Source organism: Oncorhynchus gorbuscha, unplaced genomic scaffold (genome assembly GCF_021184085.1).
Source record: "Oncorhynchus gorbuscha isolate QuinsamMale2020 ecotype Even-year unplaced genomic scaffold, OgorEven_v1.0 Un_scaffold_2761, whole genome shotgun sequence".
Taxonomy (NCBI): domain Eukaryota; kingdom Metazoa; phylum Chordata; class Actinopteri; order Salmoniformes; family Salmonidae; genus Oncorhynchus; species Oncorhynchus gorbuscha.
In genome coordinates, this window is record NW_025747183.1 from 32,811 (window position 1) to 53,562 (window position 20,752).

The 20,752-nt window shown below is 41.5% G+C and overlaps 1 pseudogene; it reads left to right on the forward strand.

The window, feature by feature from the left end:
• Window positions 1-1,090: 1,090 nt before the first annotated feature.
• On the forward strand, window positions 1,091-17,516 carry LOC124026547 (annotated as a pseudogene).
• The last annotated feature ends 3,236 nt before the right edge of the window (window positions 17,517-20,752 follow it).

Genomic DNA, 20,752 nt, shown 5'->3' on the forward strand with positions numbered 1-20,752 from the left:
AGAGGGGTGCTGGGTAGGGACTAAGTAGAATGGTTTCTAATATACTTTAGTGGGCATCAGCCACTAGAAACCAAATATGATTCTAAAACACTTATATAAAAATGTGTTTATAGATAATATCAGTCCAATTGGCTGTTATAGGAAGAGTAAAGATTTTTTTTTAACAAAGAAACTGTTCTGCTCTAATTAATTATAATTGGAGAAGTCTGTTTCTTGTCTAGCCATAAGGCAGGAAACATATGTAGTGTGTTAGGCTAATTAAGTAGGCTATGACATACAATCCTGACCTTGTGAGTTGACTGAGCTAAATGTATCACTCATTAGAATTGCACTGTGAATGCAGGTCTTATTCATGTCACACATCAGTGTGGTGACAGAAGTGACAGCAGAGACAGCCTGATGGTTTCTGTCAGAATGGAAAAAAGCACACACTTGCACTGATAAGCGGTTCAGCATACAAGGCATCAATACACATAAATGCATCTAGGCCATAAGAAGAGGGATTTCCTTCAGAGTCTCTCTCAAACTGTCTCGCTCACTGTTTTTTCATCTGAAAACTGAAATGGTGCTAGTTCGGTCTCCAAATTTAGAAAATAATGAGCCTCATTAAACTGAGTGAACATTCACCATCTGAACCCTATCAAAATGTTTTTGTTTGTAATATGTAATAAAAAGCATGAGCTGGCGCACACCCAGAGAATCACTGTGCCTTCTTCAGGGTGATGCAAACATATATGCTTTGGTTTGAAACAAGCTCAGGTTGGAAAAGGCGTATTTTTGTTGACATAACTTTTAATTGTTACTGGTTGTCCTTTGTTGCGTTATTTACTAGCTACATGGACAAACTTTTGATTTAGTGTAGGAGGGGCAACATGTCACAGAAATATTAGTAAGATCATCTTTGAATAACGGCCGCCCTCTGCTGGTCAATTTATGTACTGTTTATTTCTACGGCGTCCACGAAGGACCAAACTAGAAATTCCCTTTTACGGATTCGTTTGATGAGTTGTGTCCTAGCGCCATCTCCATATTTTTTTCAAAGACCCCTTTGGATACAGCCCGGCGGGGAAAGGGTTAAGGAGCGGGGGTCCAGATGCCTCCTCTCCTGCTCGCTATGACGAACAAATGAACTCCCGGGGAATGAAATTTAAATTCCACAAAGGAGAAAAAGTCCTATGTTTCGAACCTGACCCTACGAAAGCTAAAGTACTCTATGATGCAAAGGTAAATGGCTTGTTGTTTAGCCAAGAGTTTGTTTGTGGTCACGAGGGCTGATACTGCATGCAATTCCCAAACATTTTGATTGCCATTTTTTATGACTTTATCCAATACTATAGCTAAGTTAGACATCATGTTTATTTGATATATCCGGATAGACCACATAAGGCCCGACCGAGGTTGTTTTGCTAGCTAGCTGCTAGGCTAACGTTTGCTATTAGGCTAACATACCGTTAACGTAATATGGTAGGTTTATGGAAAAAACGAGGCCATCAACAATGGCTGCAGCCGTGTTATTTGTTGCTATGCTGTTGCTATGTTGTAGCCATGTTGTAGTTGCTATCTCTGCACATGCTGTAGCCAGGTTAGCGCGGGTATATTTTCTTAGCTAGCTCGTAGCTGCTACATTTAGCTAACGTCAACTGTCATAACAACAACAGTCCGCTAACTTTGGAAGCAACGTTAAACACCAAAGGGTGAATTAACATAGCATGAGTTCACGTTAGCTAGCCTCTGTGCAAGGCCAGGGCAGCACATTACAATCAGCCAACCCGTTGCTTACATAACATTAGCTAGCTACCACCAATTAGTAATGTGTTGTTAGCTAACTAACGCGTACTGATGGCTAACTGTCTATTTGGTGTAGATGTGATACACTTGCCTGCTGTCTGTTACACGCTAACTTGAGTTTGGTTGGCTACCGCTAACTATCGTTCATTTCTGGGATTGTGTGTTGTAGGTCGTCGATGTTGTAATTGGCAAAGATGAACGTGGAAAGCGAGTCCCAGAATACCTGATTCACTTCAATGGTTGGAACAGAAGGTAAACTCACACACAAGACACAGTCTGGGGTGGGGGGCTTGAAGAAGGGATACTGGGGAGGAGGTTGGGTGGGGACAGGTAGCAGGGTTCTTGCTGTGTTCCTGAGGGGTGGGGTGGATGGGAGGATCACCCCCCAAATAAAAGTGCCATCCCCTGTATCTATGAGTGGTTTAGGTCAATTTCCCCATCCTTTGTGGACTCTGCCTGTTGAGCAGCAAAAGGGCTCATTTTCCAACATTCACCCTAATAAGCAAGCTACTGGTAGAAACTTTGTACGGTTGGCTAAAAATAGTGGTCACGTTTATTTAACAATCCTTTGAAAACTGTACATAGTTGTCAATGATTTTAGCCATCTATATGGTGGAAATAATTGAGTGTGTATAGCAACCTTCAGTGGAGCTTTGTTCTTGATATCACTTTGACAATACTGTCATGCCGACTGCATGCAGCTTGAATTGGAGGGGGTGGTATTTATCATCTGTTGATTTGTGCTACAGTTGGGATCGATTGGCAGCAGAGGACCATGTGCTCAGGGAAACTGACGAAAATCGCAAATTACAACGTAAACTGGCTCGTAAAGCTGTGGCTCGCATGTAAGTTTGACTCCATTGGAGAATATCAGAAAAGTAAGCATTATGTTTGACAGCAGATTTGGTGCCAGTGTCCTGTCTAACTGTGTCCACTTCAACCCACAGGAGGAGAAAGGGATGGGGGAAGAGACGTCGTCGTCTACCCGGTGTTGAGTCAGCTCTGAAGACACTTCCTGAAGAGAAGGAAGAGAGTGATGACGCATGTGAGTTTGCCTGTTCCATCACACTCAAACTAGTGCTAGTGCAAAGTAGTTTATCAGAATGGCTTTTCGGTGGAAATGGCTTGCAGCTAAAATTACATGCACTTTTTGGTGGGGGTATCTTTCAGGTTTGATTACGTCTTCAGACAACAGTGACGAGGACGATTCCGAGGATCCTGAATCTTTGAAAAGTGAGGAGAGCGACTCTTCCGAAGATTTGGACAAAATGGTATTGTGTTTTGGATTATAGACTACGACAGACAAATAGGTTATGTATTGAGAAAACATATCAACTCAGTTGTTCCATTGACATTGTCAGAAATACACATTTTGACAAAATGGCTCGATGGATCTGACTGTTTGCCCATCTTATCTCCAGCAGGAAGAGCAGGAAGCTCACGCTAAGATGGAGAGTGAGGACAAGACCATCAACATAGACATCCCTGAGGTTCTCAAGAAGAAACTGGAGGATGACTGCTACTACATCAACAAGAGGAAGAAGGTGTGTCATTAAACAAAGATAACACCCGCTTTATTGTAGTTCCGTATACCTATTCATATCCCTCCAAATTCCTAGATATTGGTCATGTTCAGTAGAGACAAATTATAGAAACAGGGAGGTACTAACTGAGCTAGTCCAATAGGAACACAGATTTGTCATTTTCTGTTGCTAAACTTTTTGCCTCAATGTACCGTACTCGTACTGAATGCAACTCTTGACTTTTGACATTTCAACATCTCACTGCCAATGAGCTGTGATCATGAAGGGCCCTGTTCTTTTTCTCCCCAGTTGGTGAAGCTTCCGTGCCAGATGAACATATTGAACATCTTGGAATCATACGTGAAGCACTTTGCCTTCAACGCAGCCTTCTCTGCCAATGAGAGGTACAGAAGTCACCAGAGCACCGCCCAGACCAGCCTCAGTCCTCACTATGTTCCTCCAGAGAAGAAGTGAGTCCCCATAGTACAACATTTCCCATTAGCCTTTTCGCCTCCCATGGGCTACACAATGGTTTTGTTTGACATTGCAGCTGCCTGCCAACTGACTGATCTACAAATCACCTTGCATCATAAATAACTACTCAATGTTATTTGTAGATCAAGTATGTCAGTCACAATATTACCAATAAATGCATTACAGATTCGATGCTCTCGAACATGGTTATTGTGGATGAAATTATCTTTGTGATAGCTAAAAGCCACTGTTTTGTTTCAGTGAGGAGCTTTGCAAGGAGATGGTGGACGGTCTGAGAATCACCTTCGACTTCACCCTTCCCATGATCCTCCTGTACCCCAACGAGCACGCTCAGTTCAAGAAAGTCAGCTCCTCAAAGTTCTTCATGCCTATCCGGGACAACACAGCCAGCTCCAGCAAGTAAGACAGACACCAGGCTATGTATGCAATCCTCTTGAATAATTAACGTCGGGTAATTTTCAGGTCGGAAGATGAAACAAAATGAAGTTGAAAACGTTTCACTGTTGGAAGACACTAAGTACATCAGGCCTTTGTTCAGTTTGTATATCTGACCTAAGTTGAAAATGTCAGTGACAAATTATTGTACGTTTCTTTGGTTTTGTGGTGTTGGGTGTCATTACCAAACTGGTCCTTCTTTGACCATCTCCGCCCTTCCTATCCCAGGACCCTGCGTGAGCGCACCCCCAGCCCCTCTGGCCACAACCCTCCACCCCCAGTCCACGGACAGTCAACCGGCCCTGAGCGAGGCCTCCACAACCACGGCAAACCCCACCACCACCACCACGCCCAAACGCCGGCGCTGTGCCTCCACGGCCGACCCTGACGCCCCCCAGTCCCTGCGGCGCTCCACACGTCACACCTCGGGGGTGAGCGGATGTCGGGCGAGGGGGCAGCGGCAGCGCTACGACCTCCCCCAGCCCAAACGCCGCCTCGCCAGCCTCGACACGCCTGCCCAGCTGCCCAAGTTCTTCCTCAATCTGGAGAAGAGTGAGTGGCAAGAAAACACACTCAAACACAATAAGCAGTTTATTGTGTAGTGCTTTACATTATGCAATGTCACCCGTAGCCTCTGTTGTTGTAATGACTATATCCACCCGCTAGATGGCACTCTTCCCTCTTGTCATACATTACAGTCCGCTCCCAAACACATGGAATATTGTCTGTGCACAGCATCTCAGTGTTACAGCACACAGTAAATGTCTGTTGTTGTTTCTGAAGTGTCCATGAAAATGTTGTCCTCCACCCACTCCCATCAGTTGATTGACTGCCGTCTGCCCTCCTGTCCCCTTCCCAGAAACCCCTGTCCACAGTGGCTCGTCCTCTCCTTTGCCCCAGACGCCCAGTAAGGAGGGCAGTGGCGTCTTCTCCGGCCTGGAGAGCCGACGGAACAACGAGCTCAATGAGGTCCTGAGCTGGAAGCTGACCCCTGATAACTATCCCCAGAGTGACCAGCCTCCCCCACCCTCCTACCTGTACGGCTCACAGCACCTCCTACGCCTCTTCGGTAGGTGTCCTCCTAAGCACTTTCTCTGTGTGTGGGGGAAACAGGGATTGTTGTTTAGTTCAATTTAGCCTCCAGTCACTCGTTCTCTTTCAATCTTGTTTTATTCCCCTTATACAGTGAAGCTGCCAGAGATCCTAGGGAAGATGCAAATCCCAGAGAAGAACCTAAGGGCCCTGGTCAAACACCTGGAGCTCTTCCTCAGGTACCTCCTATCTAATTATAGAATAATGACATGTATTCTGTACTTTTGTTCTTCTTTTAGTGATCAGCCACACACCATAACTAGGCTAGAACCAGGGCTTCAATAAGCTCTATTTCGGCTGCCATAGCTCACCTCCATAGAACCTTGGCCTGGAACGTTTCCTTTTGCTGCCAAAGTAGCCAATGTCAGGTGGTTATTTAAGAAGAAAATGTTTTCTCATTAACCTTCCTGGTTAAATACAGGTCATAAATCACGTTTTCTAAACTGGGTGGTTTGAGCTCTGAGTGCTGAAAGCTGTGGTATACCACGGGTTTGACAAAAAAATACTACTTACTGTTCCAACTATGTTGCTAACCAGTTTATACTAGCAATAAGGCACCTCAGTGTTTGTGGTATATGGCCAATATACCACAGCTAAGATCTGTATCCAGGCACTCCGTGTTGCATCATGCATAAGACCAGACCTTAACCATGCTATATTGGCGAAATACTACACCCCATCAGGCCTTATTCCATTAATAACTAATAACTCCTCAAGCCACATTAACTCGCAGTGGAACTGAAGATGCACAAATCGCCAGGCTCCAGGATTAGTGACACTGACTGGGCGAAGCCCGTTATCCCCCAGTCAATCACTGCCTGGTGTGTAATTGTGCCGGCCGCCCGCAGGAAGGGACAGGCTGCCATTTAGTTGCTGTGCCGACAACAGTTCCATGATCGACTTCCTTTGATTACGATAATGCCCACGTCAGCATTTCTTTGGACGTGCTCACTTAGCTAACCTGGTGTCTGGTTTCCACTTGATGGGCCTCTGACATTGTATTAACGTTAGCTTAGCATGCAGAAATGTTTGGACAATGCGGCAGCTTGATGGGCCTTTCCGATAAAGTGAACCTAATAAATAAATAAAAATTGGACAGCGCAGTGGAGAATAGAGAGGTGGATTTTTCCCATGAGGCTTTTTGTAAATCTTGGAGAGGGATGGGAGGGGGTCCCTGTTGGGAGCAATGGAAGTGCAGTCTCCATTGATCTGCTGACACGCACACACAATCCTCTCCGCCTATCCAGTGTTCGCCCCGTCACCTGAAGTCTAGCTCATTCAACTGGGCAGTTAGCTGTGGTGTAATGCTATTAGGTAGCAACTCTCTGTTTGTGTGATTCATACAGCTCACTGAGTGGAAAAAGTGCTCACTGACCTGTAAGCTGGCTCTCCCTGCATGCCTGCCACGGTTATTGTAGCCATAATATCGTCTAACGGGATGTGATCAGACGATGATGGCTTGAGATGTTATTTATGCAGAGGGATTGATATGCTGTTTTTGTCTGTGCATGTGCGTGCCTGTGTGTGTGTGTGTGTGCGTGTGCGCGCGCGCACCTGCATCTGTCTGTATGTGTATGAGAGACTGTCAGACTACATTCAAGTGAAGGGAGATGAGTCGACGTTACACAAGCCGGCGATTCTAATCTTTAAATCCTGCCCAGCGATCTTCAGCTGGCCCCAAACCTAGGGGATTTATTCTCTCCTTTATTAATCAAACGCCTGCAGTTTCCCCTCCAGCCACCTCTCTGCGCTGTTGTACACTGAGGGACATATGACTCCTTTCTTCTCACAGCTGGGTACGTCTCAATCTTTTTTTAAATTTAATTACATTTTTATTAACAACAAATCAATACATAAAGCACATGAGGGAACACAAACATACATAGGTTACAAACAATGGACAATCGAGCTAGGGGGTACAATATCACATTACAATTACACAAGAACCTTAAGGGACATGCATATACTTACAATTCTAACAGCTTTTTTGTTAGTAGAGCATTTAACTGTCTTAAAATACAGTTCAATTTATTTTTGTAGGGTATGAAAATGTGGTTTTCTGTTTGTAAATTTACATTTGTGTATATGAAATTTGGCCAAAAGAATAATGAAATTAATTACATAATGTTTCAGCTTATTTCTATTGTATGTAAAGAATCCAAACAGGACATCTCTCCACAATAGTGTAAGATCATCATAAATGTGTTAAATTATAAATCTACTGATGTCTTGCCACAGACTTCTTACATGAATACAATGCCAAAAAAGATGCAACACTGTTTCTGGGTGGTCATTACAAAAGGAGCCATTTTAGTTGATGTTTTCCTTAAACTTCTTCAATAAAGTGGTTGGCAGGATAATATTTATGAATCATTTTAAAGGAAACTTTCTTAATTTTGTTCACAAGTAGGTATGTGTGTGGCAACATCCAAACTTTTTTCCAAAATATATAATCAATAAATCCATTCCAATAAGGCATGACATTAGATAGATAAAACATCCTGCTGAAACAAGGATCGTATCGCTCTGTTGTTGAATGGACCAAAAGAGAAACAAATATTTCCTACTGATGAGTCAGCAGGTTCAACAGAAGGTAGGCTCTGACACGTTCCTGAATAACATAGCAACACCTGAGGGAATGGCATCTATTGCAAAATCTTTAGGTGTTACATGGACCTTGTAACGTGATAAGAATTCCTTGTAACTGAGTAAAAGACCCTCTGCATTTACCAGTTGGCTCACCAATAGGATGTTATTTCGGAACCAATATTCTTAAAACAAAGAAGAATTTTTTATACAATATATCCCGATTATTCCATATATAATATCTGTGTGGATAAAAAAAATATATAAATTAAGGACCATGACAAGAAAACCTGCCGATGAAAAGCAGAAAGTTTCACTGGAACTTTGTCAATATTATAATTGCAAACCAACATGAAGTTAAGGCCACCAAAAGTAGAGAAGACATGATGAGGAATAAAATTCCAGATAGAAGTGGGTCTTCTTAGGAATTGTTTTATCCAATTGATCTTAAAAGTATTATTTAAAATAGTAAAGTCCAGAAAATTCAGTCCACCATTCTCATAAGTGTTCATTACAACAGTTTTCCTAATGTAATGGGTATGGTTTCTCCACAGAAAGTTGAAAAGCATCTGGTCTATCTCCTTGCTTATTTTACTGTCAAGATATAAAGATAACTTCAGCCTTGGTTATTAGGACTCTACCTTTTAAAGATAAGTTCCTCTGTAGACATTGATTTAGTTTCTTCTGGGGTTTTTTCAAATTTAGTAAGCCTCTAGACTTTTGATCCTTTGTAATGGTTATGCCTAAATATGTAAGTTCTTATTTTACTGGAATACCATGAAGGTGTCACACAATCTTTGACAGCTATGAGTTCACATTTATTAATTTTAAGATGTTGATCGATACGGGAATTTGGTTAGCATCTTTCAGAAAAAGTGTAGTATCGTCAGCCAGCTGGCTAATAATAATTTCTTTACCAGCTATGGAAAACCTTGTACAGGACTATTATTTAAAGAATTCGCAAGAAGTTGGGTGATTAATAAAAACGGGTACGGAGAGATAAGACAACCTTGCCTAATTCCTCTCTTTAACTCAAATCTAGGTGAGGTGCCATATTTCAATTTGATAGAGCTGTTACCATTTGCATAGAGTCTTCATAGCCTTACAGAAAAAATCCCCAAAGCCAAGTCTCTCAAGGAAGTGGAAGAGAAACTGATGCTCTACTGTGTCAAATGCTTTATAAAAAATAAAATAATATGAAGCTATCCTCAGTTATTAGGTCCGAGTAGTCAAGTATGTCTAATACTAGTCTGACATTGTTAGAAATATGTATTTTCCTCATGAAGCCAGACTGTGTTTCATCAATGATTGCATCCAGGACTTCTTTAATTATTTTCGCAAGTAGTAAGGCTAACATCTTAGTCATTATTAAGAAGAAAAATTGGACGCCAATTATCGATGAGCAGCACTTATTTTTAGGCTTAGATATCAGTGTTATTAACCCCTGACTCATTGTAGGAGGGAGAACATTGTTTTTAATACTCTCTAAAAAGACTTCAAATAGGAAGGGAGCTACTTGTTCAGAAAATAATTTGTAAAATTCTGATGTAATTCCATCAACACCTGGTGATTTATTGTTCTATAGATGTTTGATAGACTCTATAATCTCTTCAACTTTGATGGGTTCATCACACTGTTTAGATTCTATATCACTGATAGAGTGAACATTATTCATTGAGTCAAAAAACATATCTGTGGATTCCTGCCACATAGAGCTATACAATTTTCTGTAAAAATTGCTACAGTATTTAGCTATTAAGTTTTGGTCATCTGTAATAACACCATCAATGTTTGACTTATGGACAGTGTTATTTTTAGAGTGAAATTTCTCAAGTCTAAAGAAATCAGATTAATTCTGTTCTCCCTCCTCAATCCATTTTTCCTAGATCTAATAAAGGCTCCTTCTGCTTTTAATGTATATATATTATCCAGTTTATTTTGTAACTCAATTAGTTCCATCTTCTCCTCCCCCAAGAGGTTGGCTGGGGACCTTTGAGAAAGAGAAGTTATCTTAATCATCACCTTTTCCTCAGCTCTTCTGGTCTTAGCAAGAATACTACCATATTTTCTAAGGTATTTGGACACCTCAAATTTAAAGAGCTCCCAGTTCTTGCAATAAGATTTTTCTTTACAAGCCCTTTCCCAAAAGTGTGAGAGCAGATCTTTAACATCAAATTTAACTATATCATTATTTAATAATAAGCTAATTAGCTTCCAGTAAGATGCTCTACCAAGGTTCGTATCAGGGGTAAATATTTTCATATCAATGTAAATAGTCCTATGGTCTGTGAGGGGAGTAGTACAAATATTTGTAGTAACACATTCACTATCAATACATTTGGATATAAGCCAAAAATCATTTCTGGATTGGCTGGAATCTGTTTTGTTATTCCAAGTGAATTATCTGTCGGCCAGAAGCCTCTCTCTCCATATATCAGTAAGATCAAACTTTTACATAAAAATATTAATCCCAAATTCTGATTGGTTGGCCTACCTGGGGGCCATCTATCAGTTGAATTATCTATTGTAATGTTAAAGTCCCCTCCTATCAATAATAACGAATTGGGAAATTTAGATAACCAATCAGGTATATGTTTCTCTATAGATTCAAGCAACTCATCATTCTCATGTTTGGTGTTGTACCCGTAGAAGTTTACAGTAATGAGCGTAATGTCATTGTAACTGATCACAAGACAAATAAAGTGACCAAAGGGGCACATTCCGAGTGTAGAATATTACCACCAAATGTATTGTTCATTGTAGTGACACCGGCGGAGCATTCAGATCCATGGGAAAGCCAAATATCGTTGCCCCACTGACCTCCAGAAGTTGGCATCAGCCGAAATTGAGTGAGACTCTTGAAAAAAGAAAAACTCTGTTCGAAATTGTTTAGCAAATAAAAATAAGGCCTTGCGCTTTACATCGTTTTCTAACCCCCTAGCATTAAGAGAAACTAAAGACAAAACAACAAAGATTATATAAAAGTATAAACTGTAGTAGGATGAGTCAAAGACGTACGAGCATTGAACGTAAACTATAAGGAACCGAGATCTGCACCATTTTAAGTCGATTTAAAGTGAAAATAGCTTATTCCATAAACTTTGAGCTAGACGTTATCTGGCTTTGAAATTCAACTCAACTGAAGATTATGTTGAAGACCAAAACAAGGGTTCTCGTAGTAAGAGAGACTAAAAACCCTCTTTAGTGCAATCAGGAACTATTCTGAGAAATAAAACAACAAATAATAATTTAAATAAAAGGATACCTACTATTTTAAGTACATATGAAAACGGATCATAAAATAATTGAATAAAAAATGTTTTACATATAAACGTTCCTGAGACCTTTTTGGAAATAAGTATTAATAACTAAATAGAACAATAACCGTGTAAAGTCAGAGCAGACCTGTATGCCCTTTAAAACAGTATCTTAGTTACTGTATACATACAAAATAAATACAACTTTCAATCTTCGGAAATTTATAAACGAAATAGGTCTTGTCATACAAAGAGCAAACTAATAAATTGAAATACCTGAGTATTCCTGAAAAATTGTCACCTGATGCTTGTTAGGTAAACAACAAGGAAAATGGGAATACCATAGCTGAAACCTTTTCCTTCTGGTGAGATTTTAGGGAGAAATATGGATTTCTGAACCGTTGATGAAGCCTCGTCCTCCGACGAAGTAAGCATCCTTTCCCTCATTTCGTGCTATCTTGATCATTGGCCACAACTTGTTCCTTCTTTCTATGTCTTCTGGGCTGAGATACTCGGCGAAACGCATACCATGGCTCTGAAAGGTGTTCTTCCTAGCAGTTTTACAGACAGCATCCCTGTAGAATCTGGCAGTGAATAGGATGATGATACCCCTTGGTCTTGAATCGTTTTGCTGTTGCTTCTTGCCGAGGCGATGCACAACGTTGATGGTATCGCCAACTTTGTTCTTCTCTGCAGGCAAAACTTCTTGGCAGATACGGATAGCCTCTCCTCACACATCTTCATTCTCCATCTCTGGCAAGCCGTAGAGTCTCGGGTTCCACTTCTTGTGTATTGTTCCAGATCAGTGAGAAGTCTATGGTAGACATTGTTATTCTTTTCCACCCTTTGCACATTTTTTTCAACTTTTGCCACTCGTTTTCATATCCTTGATTTCACCACATGCAAACTCCAGTCTTTTTCAAGCCTTCAATAACCATGGTGTTCGCGCCTACCATTTTCTCAGTGGCGTCACACCTGGAGTTGATGAGTAAGGAGAGGGTAGCCACGATGTCAGAGTTCATGTTGATTTTTTTTTTTTGGGGGGGGGGGGGTTGCAAAGAAAGTTGTCTATAAGCACGTTTCTCTCTTGTTGATTAGCAATAGAACGGCTAACTTCTTCCTTTCTTTTTTTGTCACGACTTTGCATGGACATGCCGAAATAAATGATCCAATTATCATTCCAGTCACAGCAAAGGTCTTATATCTTGAACAAATAAAAATAGTAATGACTGTAAACTTCTGTCTGAAGTGTGGTACAGAGCTCGGTAAAAAAGCCATCATCTTGGCACCTCCTCTTGGGTACGTCTCAATCGTCTATTCGGGCCTTCTTCCGCTAGTGTCATCTTTTTATTGACAGTAACCACGTTTCCATACACAGCTTTTATACAAGTAAAGTAATTTCGTATTTTAAAAAAATGTCACGATGGCTGTGATATAAACAGGAAGTTTCAGTACAGTTTTAGAAATTTGTTTTGACATGGTGGGATCTTTTTGTGTCGGTAAAGTTAACTACGAAAAAAATGGCGGTGGAAAGGCCTTTATGCGCAAATGTTGATATAATAACCACAATATCTAAGTAAACTTGGAGTCACGCGATGACATGGTGTGGGGTCCTCCCAATACGACTCTGGAAAACACGCAGTTTATTAAGCTATTATGAACTTCACAGGGTGGTAAAAGTACGGTATGAGCTGGATGCACCTTTTCAATACATATCAAAGGTTTTACTCTGGTGACATGATCGATGCGTTGACTGCCGTTTGACAAATAAAAATATTCTTATCATGTAGACTAGCCTACAAGCACTATCTGCGAGCTGTTGGCTAAACCACATGTGCCAAGACCAGACTAGGCACATTTGCTATTTAATGCAACAGTTTTGTCATAAAACTATCAGTAAGGTTGAAAATGCGCTGAACTATAGATTTTTATTCGATACATGGAAACGAAAGTGAAAAAGTAAATTTTGTGCAATGAATTTTATCTGCGACAATCAGTTTGGTGGAAACGCAGCAATGGTGGGAAAATGCGCATATTGGTTTTGCGCGGATATATATATATATATTTGTTTTTATTTAACTAGGCAAGTCATTTAAGAACAAATTCTTATTTTCAATGACGGCCTTGTTCAGGGGCAGAACGACAGATTTGTACCTTGTCAGCTGGGGGATTTGAACTTGCCACCTTTCGGTTAGTAGCCCAATGCTAGCCACTAGGCTACCCTGCCGCCCCATGAGCCGTAACCGAAAAACAAGTGGCATTTGGAAAGTGTGGTAGGACAAGTATTGTTAGCATTAAGTATCTTGCTAGCTGGTTCGAATGATCCGTTAGCTAGCCAAATAAATGTTGAGCAACATTAGCCTACTTAACTGATCAAATAATGTAGTGTTTGTTGTGAAAATTAGCTGGCTAATGAAGTCAGACAGCTCGTTACAACATCAGATGAGCTAACCAATTCGCTATTGTTAGTGTTTAAATACTGGAGAGTCCAGACCAAATCACGGGCGCTGGACAGAGTGGATTTCAGTTGTAACAAAAGGCAGTTTTAATGAGTCGAAAGATATCTTGTCCCGCAGTTTTACGTGCACGGATCTAGTTCATATAACTCTATAAGGAGTCAGGTGAAAAAGAGAGCTTATACAAAGGTTACATTCATTTTTATACATAGAATAAAGTTGGTAGAGTCTTATCGTGTTGGTCTTCTGACTGGTCCCAAAAGGTTGGAGGCGGACCTGCTTTTGCCAGAGCAGGAGCCCCCATTGGTTTACAGCAGTCTTCTGTTCTGGGCACCCGACCAGTAGCAGGGGAAAAATATGTTTAGACTAGGAGATGTTTGTGTCAGGGGTTCGTGAGGTAGAGGGGCAGTTTACTATGGCTGGGTGTATGTGTTCATGCGATGGAATGTCTTTGTTTCCTGGGGTGGTGAGACAACAGAGCTGAGGGGATAGTTTTAGGGGGGTAGTTTTATTGCTGGCTGTGTGAGCTGGTTCCTGTTTTAGCAGGGGTACGTAAGATGACTTGTGTCAGGCGGTTTGGCTTGGCGCTGTATAATATATGAACTATGTATATGAATGTTTACATATATATATATATATATATATATATATAACACTATATTATTAACTGGTAACGTTATACGACTCCTTGCCGTTCCTCAAGTTATAGTTGCTTTGTGGACCCTGGCAATCTGAAATGTTAACTAGTTAACGAACTATCTGTGAACAAATGTTTTCCCTCTACAGTATGTGGTTCATTTTCAGAATGAGATAATTAGTTGAAAATGAGGCGTTGCTTGTTAAACAAGTGTATTCATGGATCAAGTCGAGCTTGGGCCTGGCTTAAGCTGGATGCCACTAGAGGTGAAAGGAACACCACCCACTTTCCCTCTTTTTCACCTTTTCAATACAGTATATAAAAAGGGGTAAGCCAGGTGTACTCTGCCTGAAAGAGATCAACAACTGGTATCATGCTCTGCTGGCACATTGTAGAACCTACGTCCACAGACAGAAAGTGTACAATGTAATAATGTGCAGTGTAGCCCAAAGATATTGCTTTTGTTGTGTTGAATTTGACAGTAACACTTGTGTGAGGCGGGGATTATTACAGTTGTTTTACTCCGTGAACGTTATTTTGCACACATGTAGCATTGTGCAGTTGATCGATGTCTACTATAGTGGCCACTATAGTAGAGCAAAAATAGAATGCCTGTTTGTTTCATTCTATTTCTACTTAAGATGTTGTTTTTTTTCCCCAAGTGCAATATTTAATGTGTATGGTCACAAGCATTCTATGATTGTAAAGGCTGTCATGGCTAACTGTAATATTAGTGTAGTGTATAGTTTATTTTTTATCAAGACTCATTTGCAGTAAAGTCTAGGCAACAAATAACACTGAATTGCTTTCTTTACATGTTTTTAGCTGTGAGTTGGGTTCACATGAACCACTTTTTATTTTACACACAGTCTGAACCGGTTGATCATAGTCTGTTGTTTAATTCGTTAACCTGCATTTCAGTGCAACAGAAAAGTGTCACCTTTTTGGGCCCTCACCTGTTTGCATCCCTGAAAGTACTTAATAAAAATACTTTAAAGTACTAATACTTTACTATTTGTTTTTTTACAACTTTTACATCCCAACATTCTAAAATAAAAAACAGTACTTTTTACTCCATACACTTTCCCTGACACCCAAAATTCCTCATTTAATTTTGAATGCTTGTCAGGACAGGAAAATGGTCCAATTCACACACTTATCAAGAGAACATCCCTGGTCATTCCTACTGCCTCTGATCTGGCGGAATCGCTAAACACAAGTGCTTCATTTGTAAATGATGTCTGAGTTTTGGATTGTGTCCCTGGCTCTCCATAGATAAATAAATAACCAGGCAATTGTGCCATCTAGCTTGTTTAATATAAGGAATTTAAAATTATTTTTACTTTTGATACTGAAGTATATTTAAAACCCAAATACTTTCAGACTGTTACTCAAGTAGTATTTTACTTGAGTCATTTTCTATTAAGGCATCTTTTACTTTTACTCAAGTATGAGAATTGGGTCATTTTTCCACCACTGTGGAGAGTGCCTATATAGTGTATGAGAACGAGGATGCCTGTGTTCGCCCAGATGCTCTCCCACAAAAATGTATCCATTTCTTTTCTTATCTAACATCTGCAGAGAAATGTGGTTGAATTTTACAGCTTTTGCTCTACATTTGCACTGACTAATAGATAGGACAAACCAATAAATAATGAAGAATAGCTGTATCCACGGTCCTGTGGTCCATACAAACTAGTTCGGTACTCCACAACGACAATAATTTGTTGCCGGTAAAGCGCCTCTTAATTTCTCCCTCTGATGAGGATAATTTGTTTGCAGTCAAATTATAAGAGCGGGTAGAGCTAAGATGAGATGGCAAGATTTAGAGGATTTGGCTGAGCAGCGGATACTAAGAACATTCCGGATTATTTTCCCTACTGATTAGACGGGGAGATTTTCCCTTTCCTACTCTGGCGAATTGGGTTATTTTAAGGCAAGTTACTAAAAGCACTGACTGACTGCAAGCCTGGAGGGGGGAAGGGGTGTTAACAAGCCCCCTGTTTGAAAACACCAGGATTGGGAGTGCTGAGTAACTAGTCTTGTCCGTGACGTCCACAGTATTCGGGGGAGTAAATGCATTTCCCACGGTGGTCTTTGCTTCAAATGCATTAGCTTTCTGTTGATGGCCATGCTGTGTTAACTAGCCTTAACTTCAGACTTCTACTCAGTGTGGTGAATTATACCCTGTTATGGTGTTATATCTATCTTTTCCTTATCTCTCTCTTTCTTTTCTTCCCCTTTCTTCCTCTATCCCTCTCTCTGCTCCCCAGGTTTTTGGCTGAGTTCCACGAGGACTTTTTTCCGGAGTCGGCGTACGTGTCGTCATCGGAGGCCCACTACTGCATGAAGCACCCGCGGGCCGTTTACTGAGGCCGTTTATCGAGGCTGTTTATCTCACCCTGCCCTGCCTCGCCCTGAACTGCACTGCTGGGAGGGGAGCTCCAAGCTGCTTCCCAAACCATCCCTTTCTTTCACTTCTTCTCTGAGACTGCGCCATTATCCCTCTCCCTCTCTCTGTTCACCCCTTGCCCTCCTAAATCCAACCCATGCAGTTATGTGGTTTTGCCTACCGGAAAGAAGTTTGGCAAGGGTCTTGGCGTCTGATCGACCCAGTACCTCACTCTCCCCAGCCCCCAACCTGGCAGCCTGGCCTAGGAACAGACCCCCCTGGATGCAATGATTACCTAAAGCATGGACGTCTACTTGTTATCCTTGGCTGTAGACAGTAACCCCCTGCTGGGGTTTTTGCCACGAGGCTGACTTTGTCTTGCTTTCTCTCGCTCTGCGCTCAAGGACCACGTTTGGCCCTCTCTCTTTCTCTAGCAGCATCTGCATCTGATCCTTCTCTCTCCGTCCACCTAGGCAAGCAAACACTGGGAGAAGGCCTATTTGATACGTTCGCTTTATGTGTGACTATTGGCTTCTCCTCGGCTCACCATGCTTGCTGCCCCAAGCCACGCTTCAGTGTGTGTTAAGTTATTTCTAAACTCTTGTAGAATGTCATTACTCTAGTAATGTCTACTATCTGTGTTCCTCTTGCTTAGAGGGGCTGGTGACGTTATGACCACTGTGTGTTCATATTGATATTCGTCATGGCATTACCCCCAATGTTTGAAAAAAGGTATTGAATTTCATTGATGTATAAATTCCTTTTCTGTGCTTGTTTTTTTAAAGTTTTTTTTATACACTGTTAACTTGTAGACTCGAACAGGAACACACCTCTGAAATAAAAGTTGGAGCAATATTTTTGGCATGTGGTTTATGAATATTACTGTTGTGTTCATGCAAGACGCGTTATATGGCAGCACAATATGAACAGATAATTGACACTTGAGCCAATGTTTATCATGAATGCTGCAATCCCTGCGAATGTTGCCTTTTCAAAAGGCGTTGTCAGCTGTATAGATCGCTGTGCTATAATGCGCTGTGCATTTCATCCTGGTCCTTTTCTCTGCTGTTCTTCTCTCCTTCAACTTGAGTCCTTTTTCCTTAAGGAAACATTCACACTATAAAGGTTGTTCTAAAATATATAGCAAGATACAAGAGCAGATTGTTGGGTTTATCCTCAGGGCGAATCGGCTACGGTTTGAGATTGAACAGGGCCTTTGGTCTCAGAGGTGTGATATCAGAGATTTGAGAAGGGCAGCCCAGGGGAGGGAGCCTGGACCAAAGCCAGTGTTCTTCAGAGGATGACGTCAGCCTCCTTTGATGTGCACACAGCGTTTTGGGTTGTGCCCCGTCTGTCAGTCGCTGGATATTGGTGCCCTTAGACCAGGAATCATCAACTAGATCATCAACTAGGTCAATTTCCTTTTTCTTCAGAGGATGGACAGGGGGCCTGAACATAATTACTAAGAATTTGTAGACTCCAAATTGACCGCAAGAAGCACAAACAGATCTAATATTGGTCTTAAATATAATCATTTCAACCCTTACTTACTGTGTATGTGATTGTAAACAAATGTATGTATGTTATGAGTGGGAATAGTTTGGAACAGATCTGAAATAAAAATAACTTGAAGCTGATTTGCTGGTGTTTTTACAGTCTTGTTTCCAACAAGACTTTTTAATAAAAAATATAAAAAATCACCCGTGCACCAGTTGGGGAATCCTGCCGTAAGCAATGCCTCCCCTCTGTCATCTCCTGCCATAGCTGCCTGCTGTAGAATCCCTCTTAACATTGACCAACACACACACTGCCTCTGAATATGGGTTCTTGAGTGTAACGGCCAGTGTTGCAATCAACATACAGAATATTTTTGGCTCTGAACAACTCCAGTGTTTCTGGTTGTTCTGACTGAAACCCCTCCCTCAAGCTATCACATTGCCTCTAAATCAGGGGTATTCGACTTTTACACACCTGGTGTCCCAGGTGTAAATCAGTCGCTGATTAGAGGGTAGAATGGGGAGAAAAAGGACAAACTGACTTTGAGGCCCAGAGTTGAGTTTGAGGACTCTAGATAGGTCCTGAGGGTCCGAGGGAATAACTAGAGCCTCATCTCAGCACTGGCTAGCCTAGTCCTGAACCTCTTCAGGACAACCAGATAACTACACCAAAGTTCAGGGATCACTGGCAACTGTGATGGCTTGCAATGAAGCTTAACCAACGCCGTTGCCTTGTGGTTAGTGTCTGCCCAGAGATTGGGAGGTACGGGGTTCAGTCCTCGGAGTCATACCTACAACTCAAAATGTCAAAAGTTTGCTGGCTGTCCTCCAGTGATATCTGTTGATGTATTTGTCAGATCAGATTTCATTTTGTAAATACACTGCTTTTTTTCATCCCAGTACTTTAAAGGTGTCTCATACATATTGACACTCGCCAATGAAAACAGGGACAGTATATTGCCCATGTTTTGAGTCCCACACATACTGTAGATGGTTTTCATTCTGGATTGCCATGTGGCAGACTATTACATATTATTACTTTGGCTGCAGTCGGTGCAGTACTGAAGCTTTCTGCTCAATAAACTAGGGGGGTTTCCATAGCAAACTATGCTCTTAGCTCCCTCAGCTCTAGGGAGGTTAGCATTGCTACCATTACAGAGGCTAAATGTGTTTAGCGGTAAGCGCTAATGCTTTTTTGGATAGAATGTCCTGTAGTCCTGTAATCAACCACTTCAACACTCTGCTTCGGTGCGATCATATGGCCAGATAGAGCTTTGTGTTCAAGAATCTCCGTCTCCCAGCCGCAATAAATCAATTTCTGTTCCACCCTCTCGATATCCACTTACCTATTGATTCAACTGGCTGGAGAGTCGTGTGTGATATCACCTGTAGAAGGTAGCAACGCTCACCTCACACAACTCCTCACCTCTTTCTTTAGTTTCATCTCTCCTTTCTTACTCTCATCCCTCCATCTCACCATCATTCTCCAGCGTGGCCGTCTGGGCATCATGAAGGGTGGTGATGGAGCGCAGGCCGGAGAAAATAGAGAAGATGGACACTAACCCCAGTGTTGACGTGTCAGCGATGGATGTGGGGTGGCAGGAGACAGCCATTACCCAGCAGCCTGCAGAGTGAGTAGCCTCTGGCTAGCACTTGATTTTTGGTTTCTTCTCTAATGACAGAGAGTGAGGATGACCCTACTTTCTTCAGTCTGTTTTCTCACTAGATGCTGGTTCCAAGCAATGCTGATATTTGGGAGTAGAAATTGAGTGTTGAAGGACCTCATTGGTCATTAGGGATGTACTGTACAGCAAGTATTGTTTGAAATTCCTAATGTTGTGATGTCAGAAATAGTTTGGACCTAAATAACTGTTGGTCAAAGTTATCCACCAAACCATCAAACCTTTTGAATCTCAAAGTATTGTTGTGAACGTTTTGTCCTCTGATTGCCTGCTGTTGTTGCTACTCCTTCTAATCACAAGTCCCTGACTTGATTTTGCTGGCTCAGCTAACTTCTCTCAGGGTGTCACTTTGACTTACTAAATCTCAGATGGGATTTTAAACACTACATCCCCCCCACAAAGACACTGCACAAATGGAATGGGGGGAGGTGAAGGGAAGAGGTGAGAGGAGGAGAGCGCGTAGTTAGCTGCGAGAAGGATTTATATATACAACGAGCAACATGATCATGCTGTTTTTATGTGGATCAGGGGTGTATTCATTCCAAGGATAAACATACCTGAATTTGTCCAATAGAAACTCTAATGTGCAACTGTTGGACTAATGATTACATCCTATATGCAGGCAAGCTTGTGCAAGGCAGTATTGAATTTGTAACTGTCACCTCTAGCCGGCCTTGACAGTTACACCGTACCTTCTCCGCTGTGCAATCTGGTTTCCGAGCCGGTCACGGGTGCACCTCAGCTACACTCAAGGTACTAAACGATATCATAACCGCCATCGATAAAAGACAGTACTGTGCAGCCGTCTTCATCGACCTCGCCAAGGCTTTCGACTCTGTCAATCACCATATTCTTATCGGCAGACTCAATAGCCTCGGTTTTTCGGATGACTGCCTTGCCTGGTTCACCAATT